General features: G+C 39.1%; 1 long non-coding RNA gene across 1 annotated transcript in view; it reads right to left on the reverse strand.

The window, feature by feature from the left end:
* Positions 1–807: 807 nt before the first annotated feature.
* Positions 808–25,807, reverse strand: part of LOC311286125 — a 38,349-nt gene continuing 13,349 nt past the window's right edge. Inside the window, exon 3 of the long non-coding RNA XR_014626492.1 lies at positions 808–1,240. This is a non-coding gene — a long non-coding RNA (uncharacterized lncRNA). The remainder of the gene's footprint in view (positions 1,241–25,807) is intronic.

The following is a 25,807-nucleotide window of genomic DNA, read 5'->3' on the forward strand; positions in this document are numbered from 1 at the left end:
TTCATAATGATTTCTAATCAGGTTTCTGATCATGATCTACTCTCATCTGCTTTGCTATACAGAATGACAAACGGAGACATTAAAGTGTCTTTTTCACATTTATTAAGTTCAATTCTCAGGGAAGTGCCTTTTATCAAAAACAGTGACAATTTTTTTTTACTTGGTACTTTTAAAGCAAAGTATTTATGATGACCCATAACGAACTTACTTCCAATACTTCCTATATTCATTTTATTAATAAAACAAATGGAAGTGATTTGGCAAGTCAACTGTAAGGTTACATTTGCCAGCATATGTCCCAACATTGCTGAGAACCAACAGGAAAATAAATGTGTGCTTGTACTAGCAGCATACTTGTAGTAAATTAATACAAACTTCAGCATATTCTGAATCTCTAGCATAGTAGCATTTAATAATAGACTTCTAAACAACATCCTCTTGTTATTTCCAATGAGCAATATAATCCTTCAGACAAAAAAAACATTTTGCTGTAGCAAATTCACAAACAGTTTTCGTTCAAAAATATAGAATTATGTACCAGAAGCTATCATAACGTATAATGCTTGTGGACTTATGCATATTCTGAATAATTAGTAACATACAAAGTCGCTCTTGACCTATACACAACTAAATAATAAAGAGTTATGACTTGAAATGTTTGCTGTATACCACAATCAAAAACAGCTTATACAAAGAAAGTGAATGAACATCTGCAGAGAGTAACTTACAGTCAAAATGTAACTTTTTGTGACTGGCATTGCACATTTGGCGCTCAGCCATCATGCGTCCGTTATGTGCGCGCATAGATATCATATAAAGGCTAGATGTCTTAAGGCGGAGTCACTTCCGGCATCACCGGCGGCCATCTTAGGACAGGACTCTGTGAATTAAGGTGAGTGAGCAGCACGCACACAAATCCTCTTATCTCGCTGAAATCTGGACGGATTTACAAACGGTTTGGTTTCTTACAAACGTTATTAACGTGGCTATAATTCTGAATGCTTAAACATTTTGAACATAATTATTCATATGTATGCAGTATAATAGCTACATCTCTGACGTTTATAACAAACCAAACCGTTTGAAAATCGGTATAAAATTGAGCAAGTTATGGTTATTTAAAAGTACATGCACCATGTTATGAGTGAACGAGCATCCTGTCTTAAGATGGCCGCCGTGTGCGGATGTCGAGCTCCATTGGCCAGCAGCGCGGACGAGACATCTAGCCTTTATATGATATCTATGTGTGCGCGTCTCTGTTATGTGCACGCCACAAACTGTCCGCGCACGTGCACGTCCGCTTCAGAGTTCCGCCTTTTGCGTTCCGTCAATGTTACGTTATTAGAATTTTTTTTTTTTTTAGAAAATCGATTTTTGACATTTGCGAATCGATTCAGAATCGTCCACGTCCCGAATCGCGATTCATCTAAGAATCGATTTTTTCCCCCACCCCTATAAAATATGTAATTGTTTTCGCCGCTAGGGGTCGCTAACCTCTTACAATAACAAAGGCATAGGTTGATGACACATAAGTGGAATTATGGAACTTGTCGTCATGCTGATGGATCTAATAATGTTTATGGATGAGTGAATATATTGATGTTTTTAACATGACAAGAGCGCCATCTCTATCAAGTTGTGGACGTGGAGCTCTTGGCTTCTCGAAAATGCCACGCTGATATTGATCCTTGTTTTAGTCCTCCTTTTGTCCCACAGTCTGCTTTAGGGCTGTCGCGGTGAAGGATTTTCCCTTGCGGTAATTTTGAGTGGTTCAATAGCGCGATATGCGGTTTTACCGCATTTATTAATTTATTTTTGATTTATTTATATTTATTTGTTGCTATAAGTGTCACGATGTGGTCAGCATGCACAAAAACGAGTACATTTTCAGTAACCAATAAACCGAAACTAAACAGCGTCTCTCCGCATTGAAAGCCTGCGCACAGTTGTTACAGCAACGGACTGTCTTTGAGTGAGTCATTAAACCATTCATTTAACAACACGTTCAAAAACGCTGATTGATTCATTAAAAGATAGTAATGAAACAAGGTAAATTATTTTTAACTTTGAGCTCCACTTTTCAAGGCTCAGCTGACCAGCAATGCGTCGCATGGGTAACGCTGAAGCTTCACTTAATAGAGACAAATGGCATTGATTCAATGCGTGACTCACTAAGTTTTGTTTCCCGCGACCGCGAGCTCCTCGTGCTGTGGATGCAGACCAGCGCTGCCTGTCGCTGATGCCATTCATGGTAAATACCCTTTATTTTAAACGTTAAAAGGATGACAGGACAAATATTTAACTTTCCTGGGACACGGCAACCTTTTCACGAATATGACTTGACCTCAAAGACAGACGCAGGTAATCGCACGCGCTCAGTCGATCTCTCTCATTCACTGTCTGTTTAGGCTTAAGTGCACATCCACGAAGCCTCTGTACAAATCACCATGTTAAAACCATGATCACCACGTCTTATTATCATTAACTTATTTAACATTCAATACACATGAACAAAACAAGAAGGGTATTGCCTTATGAAAAAAGAAAACACACGAATATCGCGGTTGCTGCGGTTACTTGAATTCCTCTGCGGTTGGCTTGTCAGAAGCGCGGTACTGCGATATTGCGGTTATCGCGACAGCCCTAGTCTGCTTGCCATGGTCCATAACGTTTGAACGAAACAACAACAGCGGGAGCGTGCCGCTAGACGTAATGCAGTTGTCCACGTTAGTCGCCATAGTTACTATGGCAGTACGAGCAGAAACCAAGGATAACGTGGATTTTACGTAATTGACAGGTGACAATGACCAGGGGCGAGCCATTATTTAAAATTGGAATTTCTCTGAAATTAAAAATCTTTGGGAACTTTTGGGATATTGTACACAACTGCAGGAAATATATCACACTGCAAGTTATTTTTGGATATTTTATTACAAAAATCTTACATTTTGTACCTTTAAGTCACAACATTTTTGTAAATCATATAACAAACTCATCAAAAAAAAAAAAAAAAAAAAAAAAACATTATAATAATACAGATTGACATGAGAGTGAGTCCATAATGACAGACTTTAATTTTTGGTTATAAGCTATTTCTTTAATGTCCTTTAATGTCTAGTTCATGTAAGAGTTCTCATTGTTGCGTCCATTGTTGTCTCTAAAATACAATCATCAAGGACTATTAGCTGACTGAATACAAGCAAGTTGGAAAATTAGTCCAGCGTGTGCGTGAATGTTTTAAATGAAAGCCCGGTAATGACTTCAGAAAATTCAGATGGTAAGGTTCAGTATTTTGAAACATGAGTTTATATAAAAATGTCCACATGCTGAGGAGAAAGAAATTACAGGACAAGATGAAGGTAGTGTGATAAATGTCCAGTGGTAATTACTTGGACCAGCGCAAGATTTTCAGGGTCATGGCCCCCTCAAATTCTCCTGACCTGGACCTGGAATAATTATAAGAAGATAAGAAGGAAAATGCACAAGTAGTACAAGAGGAAGTAGATGAAAAGGACGAAGGAGGGTCGGGCATGGATAATACCAGTCTTTTCTTCTCAACGATTTTTCATTTCATGATGTTGTGTCTAAGTTCCCATTTGCAAGGTAGTTGGAAAAGTGTAACATTCTAGAACATCATGTGTATTTCCACTCTGCAGGAGGTTTACCAAGATCAAATTATAGCATTATCATAAGAGAGAGCAATGTGTTGGTAATTAGGAAGAACCCCCCCTCCGAATTCATGCACTATGATAATTACTTGCACAAGCTGATGACAGCAGTCTTCTCTTAATTAAGCCTTGCTAAAATTCATGTCCTAACTGACTATTTTAAGAGACCAAACACCACATCCATGAAATGAAACTTTAATACACCTGACATTTGTGAAATTTACATTTGCTCAAACATGCCCACACACTCTTTCCTGCTGTGAAGAGTTTAGTCTCTTTATGAGAAGAAAAACATGTTAAAATACAATCTCACATTCCCAAAATGTTTCTTTCTTTTGAACAACCGCAACAAATTGTGTACTACGAATCTGTGGTCCCAGCAAAAAAAGTATAAGGGGGCCTCTCGCACCTGCAAGTTTTGTAATTTACAGTGTTGTTATTGTTACTTAAAAATATTTAAACTTTACCTGAAAAAAAGCTGAAGCTAAAATATTATATCTAAAGTGCCTCATTATGCATTTTTACTTTTCATGCAGTGTAATACAGCTGTTTGTGAATGTAAATGTAATGGTCTGAATTTTTTTTAAGATACGACAAATAAAGAAATAACTGATTGCTGAAAGAAAGAATTGATTCTGAACTGCCAAAATGAGTTGTCAGCAATTCCAGTCCCAATTTCTGTTACAAATTTGCAGTTCCAGTCTATGGTCTCAGGGTTGCAGGATTAGATTTGAGTTGACAAAACCAAACCAAACCAAACCAATCCAATCAGGCTTTGTTGGAACCGCTGATAATCAATTTCTTTGTCAACTCAGGCTTTGATCCTGAGTTCAGGAATACATATGGAGCACATGACCATGAAAGTGTGACATCAGAAGCAAACAGCCAATCACATGCAATGAAACTGCAATTCACTTCTGTCATCTGCTGAATATTACGAGATTGAAAAATATGAAGAATTTAAATGCGTTTACACAGCAAGAAGAAAAGAGGGTCTATTAAAGGGGACATCATGCTATATCAGTGCAAGTCAAAGAGGTGATGTTAGTTTATTTAGTTGATAATATATGTGACAAATATGGGTCATATACACTCACCTAAAGGATTATTAGGAACACCATACTAATACTGTGTTTTGCCCCTCTTTCGCCTTCAGAACTGCCTTAATTCTACGTGGCATTGATTCAACAAGGTGCTGAAAGCATTCTTTAGAAATGTTGGCCCATATTGATAGGATAGCATCTTGCAGTTGATGGAGATTTGTGGGATGCACATCCAGGGCACGAAGCTCCTGTTCCACCACATCCCAAAGATGCTCTATTGGGTTGAGATCTGGTGACTGTGGGGGCCATTTTAGTACAGTGAACTCATTGTCATGTTCAAGAAACCAATTTGAAATGATTCGAGCTTTGTGACATGGTGCATTATCCTGCTGGAAGTAGCCATCAGAGGATGGGTACATGGTGGTCATAAAGGGATGGACATGGTCAGAAACAGTGCTCAGGTAGACCGTGGCATTTAAACGATGCCCAATTGGCACTAAGGGGCCTAAAGTGTGCCAAGAAAACATCCCCCACACCATTACACCACCACCACCAGCCTGCACAATGGTAACAAGGCATGATGGATCCATGTTCTCATTCTGTTTACGCCAAATTCTGACTCTACCATCTGAATGTCTCAACAGAAATCGAGACTCATCAGACCAGGCAACATTTTTCCAGTCTTCAACTGTCCAATTTTGGTGAGCTCGTGCAAATTGTAGCCTCTTTTTCCTATTTGTAGTGGAGATGAGTGGTACCCAGTGGGGTCTTCTGCTGTTGTAGCCCATCCGCCTCAAGGTTGTGCGTGTTGTGGCTTCACAGATGCTTTGCTGCATACCTCGGTTGTAACGAGTGGTTATTTCAGTCAAAGTTGCTCTTCTATCAGCTTGAATCAGTCGGCCCATTCTCCTCTGACCTCTAGCATCAACAAGGCATTTTCGCCCACAGGACTGCCGCATACTGGATGTTTTCCCCTTTTCACACCATTCTTTGTAAACCCTAGAAATGGTTGTGCGTGAAAATCCCAGTAACTGAGCAGATTGTGAAATACTCAGACCGGCCCGTCTGGCACCAACAACCATGCCACGCTCAAAATTGCTTAAATCACCTTTCTTTCCCATTCTGACATTCAGTTTGGAGTTCAGGAGATTGTCTTGACCAGGACCACACCCCTAAATGCATTGAAGCAACTGCCATGTGATTGGTTGATTAGATAATTGCATTAATGAGAAATTGAACAGGTGTTCCTAATAATCCTTTAGGTGAGTGTATGTATGGGTCAAAATTATTGATTTTTCTTTTATGCCAAAACTCATTAGGATATTAAAGATCATGTTCTATGAAGATATTTTGTAAATTTCCTACCGTAAATATATAAAACATTTATATTTGTGAGTGAATGCAGCACACAACTTTAAAGGTCCCATATTGTACACCTTTCTGAAGTTTTATTTTAGGTTGTGATGTCCTTAAGAATATATATTTGTGGCATAAGTACCAAAAACCATCCCAATATATTTTTGGGATGGTCATCACACAAAGCTTCCATATGGCTTCAGAAGACTTGGAATATAGTGTACGGATGAAAAGCACTACTTTTATCATACTTTTTTGGAGTTGATGCACAAATACATTTTATGGCAAAAATACCACAGCACATGAGTTTAGAATGGCATGAGTGTGAGTAAATGATGACCAAATGTACATTTTTGGGTAATTATCCTGTTAAAGGGAAAATTGTGTCATAATTCATGTTGTTCCAAATCTATTTGAGATTATTTCTTCTGTTGAGCACAAAAGAAGATATTTTGAAGAATGTTAGTAATGAGACAGTTGACTGTAACCATTGACTTCCATAGTTTTTTTTTTTTTTTTTTCTACTATGGAAAAAAACACAGCAGAGATGAGTCAATATCGTGGAATAACTGACTTTGAAATGTCATGACTGACCAGAATTAAGCATTTCAGAGAGCTGTGTAATAAATTCTGTTAGTTACTCACTGTCTTGTTCCAAACCCATTAACTATTTTTGGTTTGTTTGTCTTTGGACAAACTGTTATTTGTTAACAGTGTGTACTGTAATTTGAAAGTGACATACATTTTTGCAACGCATTGCATTAAAGCAGCTAGCAACAGCTACCATATACTTCTAAATAGTCAAATTTAACCAGAATTTCCTTGTCTAGGCAAACTAGCTTCCAGTTACTCATCATTGAGTCATCATTGATTTAATCTGTGGTTTTGCAACTGCAGAAAGAATCTAAAATGAAACTATGTTCTAAAACGTCACAGGAAAGCAATTGACCTAGCTAAATCTATCCCTATACTTCTACAGAGCTAAATCTAACCAGAATTGCATAGGTTTGCTTTCTGGGAAAATCAACATAGTAATTTGTCACTGATGTAATATTTGTCGGGGTTGCCAGTATTAAACGGTGCCATATAAAAATACTTACATAAATTCCTCTGTAAATGTGTATTATTTGAGCTGTAAAGTTCATTTTGCGGTGGGACTGCAATTCTAGCAAGATGAACTTCTAGTTATTCGCAACCCCTAGATACTCCTAGACAGCCAAATCTAGCTAGAATTTCATTATAGCTCATAATACCGTGAGCGGTGCACCGTGGGGGTTGCTGGATGTGTCTTGTATGCCAATGCATGCACACACACACGACCCCTAGTTGTTGTTAACTGACGATATAGTCTGTGACAGGTTAAAATGCCTGCACTTGGAGCAAGCCAGCACCCTGGTGAAAACAAAAATCAGCATTTTGTAAACAGACTTCAGTGATGTTGCTTACATTTCCCAATCTGTTGAAGCCACCATTCAAAATTACACCAACTGAGAGGATGCGCAACCACAGAGAGCTTCAAATAATAAACTCTCTATGTTGTGGCTTTTGCTGCAGCAGGGATCAGCGCAGACATCACCCTTATGCTCTCAACACGTTCAAAGCTTTCTTTTGTGATTTCATATGGCAGCTTTTGGGCTGTTTTAACAATTCTTGATTGCTGTTTTAACCTTTTGCAATCTAGTGGCAGGTTTATCAGCCCTACTGTAGAAAAAAACACACATATAAATCAAACTTCAATTCAGATACACTGTGCATAACATTTATTTGGGTAGTCATGTAGCAAAGCGATACTAACACAGTACACAGAAATGCATTATGAATCATGGATTGAGATAAACCTCTCTTCAGATGTAACATTTATAGCTCAAGCTCTTCACAAAACAACATATTAAAGTTAATTAACCTCAGATGATTACGGCAGAATAAGAGTCACGAGGCAGACCAGATTCATGAAAATCAATAGTTTATCCATTTTAGATGGAGTAAGGCCTCAATTCCAGGGTATATTTATATTGCTGCATTTTTGAAGATTATGTTAAAATGGAGCCGTGCTCGCTAAAAATCAATAGCTATTAAATGCCTGCAATCGGCCTCCATCAAAAGAGAAAGCTTACATTTATCAAGCCAAATTTAGCCTCAATCTGCTGCATTAGGTACTATAAGGAAGTACTATAATAGCCTACAAAGTGCTTTGTAGATTAAAAGAGAGATGGTGATAGTTCAGATATCTTTAACGAAACAACTAATTTGAATGCCTTTTTTAAGTAAACACAATGTTCTAGGTACAGTATTTTTTCAAAATACAGAGTTGCAGAAAGGCACTGTTGGAAGTAAAGAGAGGTTTAAAGGCCGAAAATGTAAAGCTCGTATTTTCCTAGAAACAAAGCTGAAAGACTTGTCATAAATATCTAGTTCAGTCATGAAACTCCAGAGGGAGTAGGCTGATAGTTTCCTTTACATGCAATCTGCAAGCAATCACATCTTTACCGCATGGTACAAGCTGATTGGCCTCTGCTGATCCTGCAAGCATATGAGATTGCTTGCTCAACATTTGGAAAAAATAATAAAAAATCAAAATGATTTAATTTACACTTGACCAAAACGCAGCGCTCATCACGGTCACTTTTTACCCAACCGTCCAATCACAGTGGAGGAAGGGCGGGACTAATACCACACCGACCAACCGCCACATTCTGCATACAACGTCAACATATGACAACAACAAGCATAATAACGGAACAAAATAATTTAAAACAAGAGCCAGCCAGAGAAAATACGTTACATTAGCCGCGTTTCCACTGTCGGGCCAGGGCCGGGCCGTGCTAGTGCATGCCAGGGCCAGTCGCGTTTCCACTGTCACTTCCGGGGCTTGATCGGGGCTTACTCGGGGCCAACGGCCAGGATTTCTGGCCCGTCGAATACCTCTAGCCAAAGCTGGCCAGCTCGGGCTAGAGGAGTGGTTACCAACAGAGGAGGAGTTTACCGTTGGGAGACGGCAGCGCCGGATGATTCTGTCAGCATTTAAGACTTAAAAATAAAATAATTTAAATCGCGTTCATGTTTGAATGCCTTCTGTTTGTGATGCAAAAGACTATGCGCGCTAGCCGTTACCATAGTAAACATAGTAAACGCTGGAAGATACGCATAGTAAAAAAAACAACATAGCGAACGCTTGAAGAAATCAGACCAATCTTAAAGGCTATCACAGTCATGTTTTTATTTTATCTGTCATAGCCTACGTCTCGTCTCTTTAAACCGGACTATCAAAAAATAAAGTAACTTTTTTTTTCGGGAGCTTCCTCTGTTTCTCTGACTGAAAATATCTGTATGGGAGTCGAGAGAGTGCTAAAGCTCCTCAGGTCGTATGGCATATATTTGTAGAAATTATCATTTTTTCTAAATGTGATGTAAATATGTCCTGTAACTACCAGATAAACAGAAACAGACGCGACTGAAAAAGTAAGTGTGTCCTCTTTCTTTTGTGAAATAGACCTAATGGTAATTTATTTCTGAGTGACTAATGTGCAATTTTTACATAAATTAATTCATTATGATCAATGTATCACTTTTTATTGTAAACCTGTGGTAAAATATCGATGCTTGGGTTTTAAATATTCAAGTAGCTGCTAAACAAACAAACAAAAAAAAAGCTAGCAAACGGCCGCTTTTATCGTGTTTGTTTTCAACGCTGTTTCCAGTGATTTCTGATTAGTTTTCTGATAAAACTTCCATTTGTTGGTGAAATGATGGGTTAGTGTGACGTTGTCCCAGAGAGGCGTGTTACGGGCGTGTTTTAGTGAAGCGCTGTGGAGATTCTGGCCCGACAGTGGAAACGCATGCCCGGTGCTATTGGCCCGAGGCTATTAGCCCGGCACGGCCCGTTTAAAGCCCTGGCCCGGCCCTGGCCCGACACTGGAAACGCGGCTATTGTATCGTCATTTTAAAATAGAATCAACACAGAAACAAAATATGTGTGAAATCCACTTTCGCGGATATTCCGTATCATAACAAGCAAAGCGTCTCAACTGAAAAAAATGCTGCGCTGCCAAAATGCTCTAAAGCGCCCATAGCAAGGCGTTTTCAGCAGAGCGCCTATAGCGTTTTCAGCTGGCTAAAAACGCTTTAGTGGACACACGGCCTAATGCTGCATGGTCACAAAAGTTTATCATTTGCACACATTTTTAAGCCTTGCCAATTTAAACATAAGTGCAAGATGCGAAAGAGAACTCTGTACTGAAGTTGTGTGTGTGTGCACAGAAAGCTGCGCATCTCAGAAAGCGTGCAAATAATAAAACGAGTTCTCTTTCACGTCTACTTGTGCTTGAACAGACAAAACTTTTCTTATAAAGCAGCTCTCGTGTGTTTTTTTTTTTTTTTTTTACTTGTGTGTGGCCTCAACGGACTGAATAGAAAACATGAACTGGAAAATTTCCACGTCAAAGAAGGTGGAGCCTCAGAGAACACAAAACTATTACATAGTCACCATGGACCAATAGTAGTTTGAGGGTGTTTACCAGCCAGGGGTGCGTTTCCCGTACAACTCCATAGTACGATGCATCGATGGAGAAATCAACTAGCTAGTCACGACTGTTTCCCGAAACCGTATGTCGCAAAGTATCGTTCAACCACGTTGGTTTATGACGTCTCGCACGTGGTGGACTAATAACTTATTTTAATTAATCTGTTTGAGATCGAATTAACGCTAGATTTTGTCATATAAGCTACAGACATGGCATCTGAAGACCATTTCTAATTTTTCTCAGTTATTTTGCTTTATTACCAGACTCAATATTTGGCTCGTTCTTACATAGTAGAGCACGTTCGCACATGCACAGTCTTCAAAAACGGTGCTTTAAATCTCTTGACAAACTAAAAGACATAAATTACATTTGTATGTATTCTAAATAAATAAACACGGGTTGTACTGAATGTCAGCTTGCTTATTTTGCTAAAGATAAGGATTTATTCAGTCTACATCTCATGTAAACTAGAAACTATGCTTCTAACGACAGCTCGAGAGGTGAACGATGGTTTCGGGAAACACCAAATCGTTGAACTACCTGAATGCTGATAACGACGGAACTTGCGACCATAGTTGGCTAACGATGCTTTCGGGAAACGCACCCCAGTGTTCTGTTCTGGAAAGTTCACTTTGGCAAATTGTTTTGAACTCCCTGAAACTCCAAACAAACTTCGTAAATTAATAATTTACCACCAATCTTGAAAATGACTTAAAAGGAAACAAGAATGTTCAAACAGTGGATAAAGAAGTGTATTTTATGAAGTTTGTACAGTCACTGATAGTCCTTGGGCCAAGACCCAAAATTTCACGTATTGGTACCATCTGGGTGGGCAAATTCTAGTTGCGATTTTTTACATCATATGCATCCCTAGATAATGTTTTGACATGATAACCCTTGCCAACTGGCAGCTTAGTAGTGGTTATGACCGCTTGAAGTGACTGACCCCTGTAAGCGGAAAAAATGGCAAAAGTACCTTCCATGGAAATAATCTGGTTCATCCAGTTGATAATTCATCAAGTGGTTCATTCATCACAAATAAAGTAGGTTCCAAATTAGTGAAATAATGAGATAAAGGCAATAATTCCAAAATAAATTACTAAAAATTGGTAAATTTGGGAGTTTTAGCATGTCAAACCGTAATACCCCAATGTCATGAAATAGTCTAGTAGCCAACTAGGTGAACCCGGAAATGTTGAGTACACCAAAGTTTTATTGCAGAAATGTGAAGTATGGGTCCCCAGCATACAGAAACTGCCGGATGCTAATTTGCATAATTATGTTGAGCAATTTGCATGATTAGCATAATTAGCATTATTATGACCGCCGCTAGCTACGCTAAAAGCGGTCATATAGGGATTGTCAGTTTTTTTTTTTTTTTTTTTTCGTCATCTACTGAATTTTTCGTCAACGATACCAGGGACACCGAAACACCGGGGAACATGAAATTTGGTGGGCATGTAGCCCCACTAGACTTTTAGGGAAAAATTTTGTTTGGTCCCCGGGGGCCACTCCCCCCCCCCCCGCGCTTGGCCCCCCCAAACCCAAAAAATGCAGTTTTTCCTAATTAACTACCTGAACCGTGGCACCGAGGATGAAGAAAGTTTTATGGTATGTTGGTCTTAAGGGCCCACATCAACCTAGCCCATAATCACTCATTTGTGATTTGCGCCCCTCCCATAAAAAATGAAAATGCAATATTATTCTGCTTTAATCGCTCCTATCTTCAGTTGAGATGTTCAGAACTGCACCATATTTCATGTGTATGATTAACTTGACATCCTCTGGGGGTATGCTAAGTTTCGTAGAATTTAATCCATGGGGAGGTATAAAATAAATTCATTTATGTGCACATTTAGTTACTGTACACTCATCGGCCTGTAGATGGTGGTGTTGCGCGGAGGGTTGCTGGTTTAGGATGATACTGTCACTAAGGTTGCCAACTGTCCCAAATTAGGCGGGACGTCCCGAATTTTGGGCCTAATTTATTTGTCCCGTGCGTGACCTCCCGTGTCCCGTTTTTTGACAAGCTGATAAACCACTGACTGATACAACAGCAACAGCAACAGCAGCAGTGCTGACCACGACACTTGAGAATGATCACCGACACCTGTCATCATCCAATCACCCCAACCGACCATCTCTCTCAGCTTTCTTAGGTATGCGCTGCGGTACTCTGCTGTCAGGTAGTACTTCGAGACAGCTCCGGGCTTGAGGCTGAAGCCCTTTGTTCCTCCTGCTGTCTGCGTGTCCTTGTTGACGGTCTCCTCAATGGTCTGGTCGACTGGTATACGCCCAAAGGGGTTTTTGCAGCCAATCTGGACAGAGAAGCCTCCTTGTGAGAAGTGCTCATGGACATCTGGGTGGTCAACAGGCAGATGCTTCATCGTGGCATAGTAGTAGGGCAGGAAGCGGGCGTAGTTGAGCTTGTCATAAGCGAAGCACCAGGGAATCATTTCTCGGATGCATGCAAGATGCAGCATCCAGTTGCCTTCTCTGGAAGCGCGAATCAGTCCAAGCATGATCTCTGTTATGTCAATGTAGGACATCCAGAAGGATGAAAGGTTATGCTGGTTTCGCAGAGATTCCAGGTAGACTTGGAACAGTTGCATGGTGCGGACGCATGCTGCATTATCAAGAAGTTTGGTGAATGCCTCCTGCCTGATATCGTCGCTGAAGCTGGCAATGCTCTCCAGGGCTTCCTCCAGCTGAGGGAGCTGTGTCGGGTGTTTGACCTCTAGCCATGGTAGGAAGCCTCTCCAGGCAAGGCGCATAAGTGCTTCATAGACTATCTTGTGCAGCCGGACGGCTCTGTTATACTTTCTGCCTTCCATTACACCTGAGACCGATCCTTCAGCAATCACGCCAGATTCCACACACAGATCCCGCAGCCCTGCATCTTGGAATCGCTTCCCCAGAATGGAGAGCAGGTTGAAGATGGTGTGGAAGACACCCATCCTGATGACAATGTTCTTGAACTTCTCATGCTTCCACACAATTTCTGCTGCCTTGGCATACAGGGCTTGGTCAAAGACACAAACAATTGTCTTCAACTGCAGGGACTCCATTATGCCTAATGTCTGGTTGAGTACCTCGTAGACAGTTGATAGTTCTGTAGGAGGCGCATTGATGGTTGGCAGGTAACCCACAGTGTCTTGTACCACCTCAACCTGGTCACGGGTCTGGATGTTAAATCCAGTCCAGCTGCTCACAGTCTGAGCCTCGGGGGCAGACATCCTAGCAAGCAGCCAGGCTATGTTCTTTGCCTTTGCCTCCTGGACCTGTGCACCATAGTCGGCGTCAGCAGTTGCGATCTTTGGTGGTCCAACTCTCTGGCCAGCATTGTAGATGGGTAGCATCTGATGTGTGGGGGTGATGCTTCTCCTCTTTGACTTCATGACTGCTGTTGCATGCCTCTCAGGTGCAGCCGGTACGATCGCTTTCGACTGGATGGCAATACCATTCACTCTGTGAGAAGTTCCTACTCCACTAATGGTCTCTTCCAGTCGGTCAATGTTGTCATACGCCAGCGTGGTGAAGATGCCTGGATAGATGTTCGCTGGCAATGGAATACCATCCTTCGACAGCTCCATCTTCCGAAGACACAGAGCCGTGTCAACTTCTTCCAACTGAGAATAGGAAACACAGTGACCGAGCCGATTCAGAGTGTGCACCAGTTCTGTGTTACCCGTCAAAGACTTCACAGCAAATGGCAGAAGAACGTGCTTCGGCGGCTTGATCCGGCCACAAGTGACAGCAAAGACTAGGTCGCTGCCAAAGGAGGTAGCAAGTCGCTGGACTCTTTCAGGGGGATTTCCGTGCTCACTGCCTCCAGTCAGAAGTGTGTGCATGAAGTGGGTCACGGATTCAGGAATGATGGCTTCATCTCGTTCTACATTTGGTGGCCACTCCTGCTTGGTGTCTTGGTTTTTTATGTCGTTTCTCATCAGCACCGCCGCTTTCGTTACAACATCCTCAGATTCGATAGATCTGGCTTGCTGTAGTTCCATCTTTAAAGAGTGCGCAGAAACATTTTTATGTACTATTTGTGTAATTTTGGGGACTAAACTTACCTGAAATTAGCAAAAACAACAGTGAGAGATGAAGTTGCTGCTTGTCGTCAGTTGAGCTCCCTGCCCGTTTCCATGGTAACTCCAGTTCAAATCTGGTTCAAATGCAACTTGTACTGTATATACAAATCTAGTGATTGTAAACTAATGTTAAGAAGTGCATGTTAACAAGTGTACTTAACATTATGAGAACGTTCAGCAATCACAAATAACGTCATAAAGACAAGAACGTCAATAACGTTATATGAATGTTCCGAAAACATTATTTTAATAACGTTTTGTACTAACATTTACACAACTTTTAAAGAACGTTAGTGAATGTTCTGGGAACGTTCCCTGTTAGCTGGGTGTGTGTTTATTTTGTGGTTAGAAAACGGCAATATAACAGCAATGAAGGTTGTGACCAATATAAACACAGATTTTGGAATATAATGGGGTTTTCGGGGCATATGTGTTAATATTTACCTGAAATTCAACGTTTCTTCTTTTCTTGTGTTACAAAGCTGAAACCTAATACATTACACATAAACCTGATAACAAAACTAATTCAAATATATTATACAAAGATTAAGAACAAATCGTCTGTACATTTTATGACTTTCCAATAGTAGACAGTGTAGAGTCGACAATACATGTTATTTTATTTTTATTTATTTTTTTACATCTCAAAACAATGTTCAATTCAAAGATATCGACTTTATTATGCCTTTTAATATGTACAATATATTTTAGTTTGCTTGGGATTAATATTAGATCACTGTTATTACGGTATTGGACGTTTGTGTATTTTTCAAAAATAATTCTAATACATAAAAGTAGGAAAATGACTAATCCTAAAAAAAGTATAAAAAGCTGGGCCTGTGGAAAGGTTATCATATTATAATTAACTTATATTAACCCCATAAACAATTTAGTATAGGTATGGTTTTGCCCACCCAGATGGTACCAATATCTGGTCTGGCCCATGGACTATGACAATGTAATTTGAAGTGTGTTTACAGAGAAAGAGTCCGTCTACCCGCTTGTCTGATTGGCTGTGATTTGTGATTGGTTTTGTCGCATCTTGTTGTTGTCACGTTTGGTGTGGACAGACAAATTGCATGTTTCCAGACATGGTGTGACTGTGATTGTATGATGGTGAGTCATTTAGGTGACCTTGAGTACTTTGTGTGTATTTGAATGATTGCATGTGATTGTAATAAAACCCAGAACATTCCTTTAACGCCATTTAATTTAATAATACATTCACTGATAAACTGGACTGGACAGATTTATTTGTTTGTTTATCCCACTCCTCCAACCCTTTCTAAAATTTTAATTAATTGTTGTAAGGCCTTTGAAATCTAAAGAAAATCTTTAAAAGCAAATCTCAATAAAACTGTCCCTGAAGCGTTCTAGAGACTGACAGCAGTCTGATCTCAATAAAGAGTAGCATAAACAAACCTCAGTGAAAGAGGGGGATAGGAAGCCAAGAACATCAAAGTGCAGATGACAACATACTGTGGTTTCAATAACATCAGCCTCAGACAGTGACATCAAACCACTTGTGTGTACATGACAGTTTCAATCACTTTGAAACACAAAAATGGAATGTTTCCTGTTTTTACTATAGGATGGTGCCATGTGATCAATTATGCTAAAAGGCATTAAAGCTATAGCTATAAAATAAAAAATTTTACTCTGTAATGACAACTTTCTCTCTCTGGTTTTCGCACTCACAGTGTGTGTGTGTGTGTACGCTGTTCTTTATACATCGCTGCGTTCATTCTGAATGTGTTAATTCACACTCATTTTCACTTGCTGACTTTAGTATGTAGCAGGGTGGTGTGGGTGTGTGTGTGTGTGGGGGGGGGGGGGGGGGGGTTCATCCTATGGCAAGGGAGGGGAGGTGAGGTGAGGTGAGGAAGGGGTATAGGTGGAGAGAAGAGGCAAAAAGGAAGGAAATGCTCTCTTGCTCTGTTGATCCTCCCAGGAGAGGTGAAGGTGTCAGTATTGACAGAAATGCCTCTTTCATCTCTCTGCTGACTACAGAGCACAAAGCAATTAGAGCTGTCAGTCATTATTTAGGACACTATACTTAAATAATCGGCCAATAACTGCAAAACCTCCTAAGAGGCATGTCAGAAAGGTTTCCCCTCCGTGGATCATTTCAGGATCTGTATTAAACTCATAATTCCGAAGCAAATTAACACCATAAAGTAAATTAAAGCACTGAGTTCAATGCAAATACTCTCAGATGTCTCTGTGGCTGCTAGCACATTATGCCTCCGTTTCTTTTTAAAAGGGACCCTTTTCCCCTAATTTGAAAGAATCAATTATCCACAACCCGGCAATTCTCTAAAAGTATACCGGTAGCCACTGACATCCAAACACCTGCATCAGCAAAAGAACCTACAGGGACGAACATGCAGGCCTTTGCATTTACCCTTCGATTAGCCGACACCCCACTGGTGCTCCACTACAATGAGAGTTCGAGTTTCTGGAAAAATGGTCAGTAGCAATTCTAAAGCCCAATTGCAAAGTAATGTCATTGGGGTTCAAATAGAGAATCTCAGCAATGGGACACAGCTTGTTAGACCACTGCAATGTTCAAGCGCCTTGTTCCTCACTTCTATTATTGTGCTCAAGAACCAGACTCTGTAAAATTTGCATGAAGTCTCTCTTGTAAATGTCAAAGACGGAATAAATTGGGTCCACTACGCTTTTGGTTCGGCGAATAATGGCGTTCTATTACTTCTCCCTGTGTGTCAGATATAAGCATGCATTGTATGTAAAGAGCTTTCATTTAACTAGCAGTCTGGATTGAGAAGTGACGGGTGACACGTATAATAACCGCACAGTATAGCACTGTATAGAATGCAATGATTTGTGTTTTTGATTTGACATATTCTATTCTCAAAGCATGTACATTTCTAACTCTTTCTAAATATTATTTACACTGTATGTGCTAATATTGTTACTACTATAAATTATATATTTTTTTTAATTGAATGTAATATTTAATATTACAAATGTTATTTGTGTATGTTTTTTAAATAGAGAACTAATTGGTTCGCTACAACATGGTATAAAGTACTGGTTATACACTAGCTAAATAACTAGATAGCAAATAATCACTACGAAATTGTACATGTATAAAATGTTCAGATATTAAAACTGCATGATGAAAACTTGACTCAATTAACCATTATGTAATGTAAAAACTAAAATGGCAGAAGCATTGGCAGTAAAATAGTTAACTACATTACACTTACATTTAAAATTTTTGCAGATGCTTTATCCAAAGCGACTTACAAATGAGGTGAACAATAGAAGCAATCAGACCAAACAAGAGGGCAACAGTATATAAGCACAGTACACAAAGCAAGGTATTATTAATTTTCTTTTAATGAGAAAAAAACTAGTATTAATTGGCTAGGTAACTATGGCTACACATTTCTATTTTATATTTCCTATGATTTTCCTATGAACCCAAAATATGTGTTTGGAAAGAAATAAAAATCATGAATGAATTAATGAAGGAATGAGGCATTTATATAGTACTTTACTATATACTACTGTACACCCATGCACTTTACAATCATAGCAAGGGGTCTCTCCTCAACCACCTCCACTTGTCTTGGATGATGCGACAGCAGCCACAGTACAACGGTACCAATGCGCTCACCACACACCAGCTATTGGTGGAGAGGAGAGAAAGTGATAGAGCCAGTTGAGTGGATAGGGATTATAAGGAGGCCATGATTGTTCAGTGCCAATGGAGGGAATTTGGCCAGGACACCAGGGTTACACCCCTACTCTTTTACAAAAAGTGCCATGGACTTTTTAATGACCAAATAGAGTCAGGACCTCGGTTTAACGTCTCATCCGAAGGACGGGTCATCAGTAAAACCAGACACGAAAACGATTTGGCATTATGAGTGTTGCCATAGAAACACATTGTTTCTTAGTTTGAGAATTTGAACAGCTAGAATCTCAGTTCTCCTCATTCACATTGTCAACCATGAAATCCCAAGAAAACAGGATATGTCACAGATAAGAAAAAAACCTGGATCACCCAAATGATTGCCATGCATCAGGGCCTGATCTAATCACTGAACCTGAGTAAGTTTACATGATACGTGTAAGAGAGAAACAGTACATCCTATGAAACAATACCACAGGATGTGTGTTGTCTCTCTTAATGCAATATGATATAACAAAACACACTGCCACTCGGTGGTTTTCACTCGACCTCTGAATACTCTCACTAACTCACTGTTCTCCTCCCTCCCTGGATCGCATAGCGGGTGATGCATCACTCTTTTATAAGTCACTTTCATTTAAAGAGTGTTTTCATTTATTTATGGAGATATAAATAAATATACACATTTATTTATTCATATAAGCTGGAGAAACACTCATTTCTCATTTACAGAGATCAACAAATCAACCGCTCCAGGAACAGGAGTGTCGCCAAGTGGTCAGCCAATAGCGGTCAAGAGTTCAGGCGCCTGGCACGGCCCAATCCATCATGATCACAGAGGAGGCAGAAGGTAGAGGGGGAGAAAATGTGGGGGAGGAGAAGAGGAAGAGGCAGAGATGAGTAATAATTGAGTCAATGGTGTTGTGTTACAGAGGAGAGAATCTTTAATAGCATGCGTGTTAGTGTCATCGATTCAGAAGATGATGTGTGTGTGTGTGTGTGTGTGTGTGATTATACAATGAATTTGAATTTCAATGTCATTTTTTTCCATTAAAAATGGAATTATGCAAAGGTATAAAAAGACTTTTGATGGTAAATCATTGTGATTTCTTGTGTTGCATAAGTTTTGTCTCTCTTACTGATATTTTACTGTTACTGTTTTCTTTCATCCCATGTCTCATATCACAGCATCTAAATAAAACTGCAAGTAAAGAGAATCCTGTCATCATTTAATCACCCTCATGTCGTTCCAAACCTGTATGACTTTCATCCGTATGACAAAAAAGGTGAATTTTTGAAGAATGTCCTTCTCTCTTTTCAGTATAATGGAAGTGAATGGGGACTCTGACTCTCAAAGCTCCAAAATGACAAAACAGCGAAATTATTATAAAAGGAGTCCATATGACGTACTGCAAAAATGCATTTTTACTGATTATTAATGCTTAGTTATGGTCTGTCGCTCACACAAAGATATCTTATGGCTTCAGAATATAGCACATATATCTTTTATCATGGTGTTTTTGTCATTTTGGAGCTTGACAACCCAAGTCCCAATTAGTGTACTTTATAGAGTGGTCAGAATATTCTCTCTATACAAAATAATAACAATAATAATTAAATAAACGAAAATTAGAGGTTTGGGGAAAAAATCAGGGCTGTAAAAATTGACCATTTTCATTTTCGAAGCCACTATCCCTTAAAACATCAAATATGGCCAAAAAAATAGGGACAAACCTCCCTCACAGCCTACTTGATTCATTGTGTGAGTGTGTGTTATAAAAGTTAGGAAATTCATTTGTAAAATGTTCATTTGGATTATTATTGTATTGCATATTAATGAAGATTGGCCAGAGCTGTGCCAAACCTATAAAGGAAGACCTTCAAGTGAAATTACATGTGACCATGAGGGAAGAAACCTTTCTCTCCTAAGGGGAAAAAAGCACAGACTTGTTAAGTGGTAGAATGCTCTCTTTTTCTCATTCTCTTCCACTAACTCTTCACTTGCTCATTAGAAGTTACACAGCAGAGATGAAACCAAGGCATTCATCATTTAAACATCATTACCATAATTTGCTATTTTGTCTTTTCGAGGGCAAATTAAGTCCAAGACTTAAACCTACAGCAGAGGCACTTCATGCTATTTTAAATGCATTGCTCTAAAATGGCTACACAGTCTCCCACTCCAGCGATTTAACGAATACATGATTGAATACGTCTATAATTCAGTCAATCATTCCGTCAATCAGTCAGTTGTTTTGTCAGTTAATTTGGTACGCTTGAACAACTGCTTACTGCATTCATGAGGTGTCCAGTTCATTGTACCTCTGGATAAAATAAGCCAAAGTAGCAGAGAAGTAAAAACAAGAGCAATTTTTCCCTCGTTTTCTTTATTTATCACTATTAGGTATTTGAACAAACCAAATTAGTATTTTAACAAGTATTCGTAGCTGGTATGTAACTCATTTGTTTGTACTATACGGAGATGAACAATACTTGATGTGTCTTGCAGACATGAAAAAAAAAAAAAAGTGTCTTGCAGACATGAAAACAGGTAAAAAAACAAACAAAACAAAAACATAGATATATATTACCCAACTTTGCTGGGAATTCCAGGCCGAGAACGGTTTGTCATCGTGCCGTGCCGAACCAAGCTCAAGTGGAAATATGACACTGTTCTTTATCGTTCTTAGTACCGTTCGAACCAATGGTGGAAAAGCATAGTCATATTGTCCAGTCTTTATAGGAAAAAAAGATAGTTACCTATGCTTTATATGCACTAATCTTGAAACAAAACAACCCTGTAAGGGGATTTACAGTTAAAGGCCCAGAACCAGATATGATAAATGAAGACCCGGAGTCATAATTATAATAAATTGAAGAACATTTTTACAGAAGATAGTTTGCAGTTTCATCAGGCAAAAGTCAGCTTCAAGACTCAAGGCGTTCGTAGGCCGTCCCACTTACAGTTACAAAGATCACAGCAATTATACCCTTCACCAAGGTCTAAGCTACGTACTTGCTTCAGGTTGCAGTTTCTGATTTGCTAAGAAATAAATAAACATAGTAATTTTTCACACATATATAGATAGACTGAAGCATATCTCTATTGATTAGGCAGCTGACACTCGGACCCTAAAGTTAGGCACGTCGTGACCTTCCAGGTCGCAGATTTGGATTGCTGGGCGCCAGCCTGTCCAGAACAACTTAGTTAATAATGCCAGTGGTTCCTTAACCTTTAACCAAAAAGACTAACACACACACCAACACACAGCTTTTTCAAGGTTGGATTTGACCAGGCTCTAACTATAAACAGGAGAGTCTTCTCAAAACATCAAGATAATATGTTATTTCTCTCAAGGATAGGACACTTTTAATATAACACAGTAAAGTAAAACTTTAAACTATGGTCCTTTAAACTATTGGTTCCAATGACCCTTATATGTTTTTAACACATGTTGGAGACCTTCCTAAAACAAAATAAGTGCATATTTCATTTCTGGAAGCCGGGCTAAATGAGCAAGCGCTGTTACTGCATTCCTACATCAGCTTCAGTCACCTCTCAGATATTTAATACAGACTTTGAAAGAATACATTAAAAGAACATTTCACTAATCACACTGGTAACTTCTATAACAAAGTAAAATCTCATAAGCCTAGAGAAGTCATTCAACTTGTGATATTTAGAAGGAAAACAATTGATTAATATCTTTATTATAATCGCTTCAATATATAGCTAATGAGTGATTATAATCAAGGTATTTTTTTTTTTTTCTTCTAAATATCACATGAGTTGAATGACTTCTATAGTGGTTTAAGCGTGAAAGTATGAATTTATTAACTGGGTAATGCATTACTGAGTACTATCCATACTGGAGCTCTGTCAAGCCACCCATGAGCACTAAACAGCAGGGTACATCTTTATTATTAATTTATTTTATTATATGTGCCTTTTATTAATTATTTACTTGGGTGTCCAAGCTGGGTTTATGCCACAGTGAAATAAATATACCGGCGTGGTGATGAATTATGCATAATAAAGATGTGGTCACATATTTCTTAAAGAAAAAAAAAAAAAAAACAGTTCCTTTGAATCCCTGTGTGCTTGCTCTTTACAGCCAAGTTCAAAAATGTGAGAAACATAAAACATAAGACTCCATTAGACTATTAATCTTCCTCTCCTCTATATATCTCTCTCTTTCTTATCTAGCAAAGGGGTGGGATCGCATTAGGGCCGGATGGCACTGATCCACCAGGTGCTAGAATATACCAATGATTTGCAAATGAGGGGGAAAATAAACAATAAATGCATTAATTTCTTTCATATATATATATATATATATATATATATATATATTTTTTTTTTTTTTACAGCATTCCAGTCTCTATGAAGCCCCTCATTATGAAAAACACAATCTGCTCTGATTGGTCGGCTAGACCAGTGTATTGTGATTGGTCAACTACTCCGAGAGTGTTTCGGAAATGTCACTATATTATTATAACCGCAAGTTTCAAAACACTATAAGTCTCTCCCCTTTTTTTGTGTAGTTTTGGGAGGGAATTATTTAAATTAGGGTATATTGTGGCGTGCACGTTCTCGGAAGAAAACTCAAGACTACAATCGAGGCATTTCAGGGAGTTCAGAAACAGTGCTTATTGATGAAGAGAATAACTTCATTTGGAGTGGAATTTGTGCTTTGTAAATTTGCAGAGCTTTTTCATGCTTAAACAGCAACATCACACACTAAAGAAAGTTGGAAATGTAAAAAAGCATAATAGGACTCATTTAACAAGCTGAAGAAACAAGATTCAGAGCAGAGTTAGCACTGCTTTTGAGGGGTTAATTTGTAATTGCGAGGCCAAAGGTGTAAAACAATGCAGGACAAGTTGTTTAGCAACAGACAACCAATCATACACAGCCTCTGTGTACCTTATTAAATATTAATTCACTTTTGTACAGTCACAGAATCTTGCCCGCTGTGTTTGGTCTCCATATCTATAGGGAAACAAAAATGTCAAACAGACATAAAAAAAATAGTATAATTATTATCATTGCTTTATGTTTAACAAGGCAACCAGGCCTAGTCCATGTGCCGACTTTTCCACAGATAAACACGCAGTTATTAAAACAAGTTGCGAGCTCATCACATGCTGTGTTTGTCTAAGCAATGTTATTGACCTCATAAATATGCAAATGAGAACGTTAACACAGGATTTACAAATGTAGCGAAAGCTCAAAACCTGAATACCCAGCATTGATTTTTAAGCCATGATAAAGTATAATCAGTGTGAAATGTAGATCAAGATAACCTAGGATTTGAATGGAACTATCAAGGACTAGAATGGAATTTCAAGTGTGATTTAACATAAGTCCTTCCTATTTCAGATAGGTTCAATCAATTGGACATTTCTGTCCTAGCCGCAGATCTAGCACCTTTTTTGGTCTGACTCTAAATGTCTTGCTACCTGCACACCCAGCACTTTTTTAATATAATGTATACCAGCCTCTTCACTTTCCCTCTTTCTTTTCATGATCATTTCTTTCACTCTAGAAATGTATCTTTCCATCCCTCCAGAGGAATTTGTTGCAGCTCTCATGTTCTCCGTGTCTCACTAGCCTTGCCCCCAAGATCTCACTCCCCTTCACGTTTTCTGTCATCGTAACCCAGATATCAGCGCTGTTCCTGAAGTATGCCTCAAACCTCAATGTGAAAAGAGGTTTAGATCGGTTTCCCTTGCTGCAATCACTCAGACACACACACACACACACACACACACACACACACACACACACCCACGCCTCAGTAAATGTAGGGCTCTTTGATGGGTTCAGTGGTTTACTGCAGCCTCACCTCAATTCATCCTTTCCCTTGATCACCCTTTCTTTGCTGCATTCTCACCCTATCTCTCTCTTTGGCTCCATCCTTCCTGTCTTATCTTTTCCATCTTTGAAATGCCCTGGCATTTCACTCTCCTTATCACTACCTCTATCTCTATCACACCCTTTGCTTATTTCGGCAGTATGACTCCATTTCGGCCTCCTCGGTGGTCTGTCAATTCAACCTCTCTGTTCCATATTTCCGCTGAGTTCTGATTTTCTTTCTCTCTCTCTCTCTCTCTCTCTCTCTCTCTCTCTCTCTCTCTCTCTCTCTCTCTCTCTCTCTCCTTATCCTTCAAATCTTACCAACTGCTTTCCAATGGCCAACAGCTATATAACTTATTCAGTAGCACTCATATCACACACACACACGCACACACCCTGATATCCTCAGCAACTTTCATGTTATGAATTTGACTGTCGATAATTCCCTTAGGCTGATGTGGGCCTTGGGCGATTTCATATAGAGAACAACAATGTTAACCTGGCGAGTGTTAAGGAGAAGCCAATCAAAGTAGCAGCGAAACTACAAACCTAACGAAATAGTTCAGCCCAAAATAATTGTTATCAATATTTTTGTGTAAATTAGAGATGCGCGGATGGGCTATTATTTCATCCGCAACCGCATCACAAAAATCATCATCCGTCCGCCATCCAGCCGCACCAACGTTTTTGACCAATTTTCAAAACCGCACCCGCCCGCCATCCGTTGATTTGTGTGTACATATATTTTTCATTTGATTGGTTCAACCGCCCGCCACCCGCCCGAATTTAATTAAAATATTATTTTTCGTCACGTCATCCGCCCAATCCGCGGTTTATCCGCGGAGTCCGCGGCTGTAACCGCCAACCGCGCATCTCTAGTGTAAATATGTTTTTTTTTATTCATTCATTCATTCATTCACACACACACACACACACACACGCACACACACACACAAATTGGCTGTTGCTTGATTATGACTGGTTGACAGACATTCAAAGTTGTGCAATTATTTTTCAGTAAATGCAAAGTTAGTAGTTCCAAGATCTGCCACAAGGTTTTAATTAATTCTAAAAACCTATACAATCGCAAAATAACCAAAAACTACAAAGACATTGACCAAGCAAATTAATATGGCAAACAATATAGGATACAAATGACTATTTCCATTCTCAATATTTTTTCTCCTACTCTCTTTCCCAGACACACAGATTTACAGACTTACATGCACAAGGAAACTTGTTGCCAGCGTTTCCTTTTTCAATAACCTTATTAATCTCGTTACTTTATAAAGCTACAGTGTCGAGGTGGTAATGTTAAATTTATACATCAAACTTCCCTAACAGTAGAGACACTGCTGCCAAACAATGCTGAGAGCTGCACAGATATGATCAAGATAACTAATTAAATGAGCTCAGCCAAAATGTCACCTTTCTCTTTCATATAAAGCAATGGGTAGCCAGAGATTCATCCCTTCTCTCAAATAGTTCATTTATATAAACTGGTTTTTTTTTTTTTTTTTTTTTTGGTATTTAATGTAGTTGATCTGTCATCTTTGATGGCTATCCTTAATCATTTAATCTGATAATTATATTCAACTAAATCTA

The sequence above is a fragment of the Rutilus rutilus genome (genome assembly GCF_951802725.1).
Source record: "Rutilus rutilus genome assembly, chromosome: 2".
NCBI lineage: Eukaryota > Metazoa > Chordata > Actinopteri > Cypriniformes > Leuciscidae > Rutilus > Rutilus rutilus.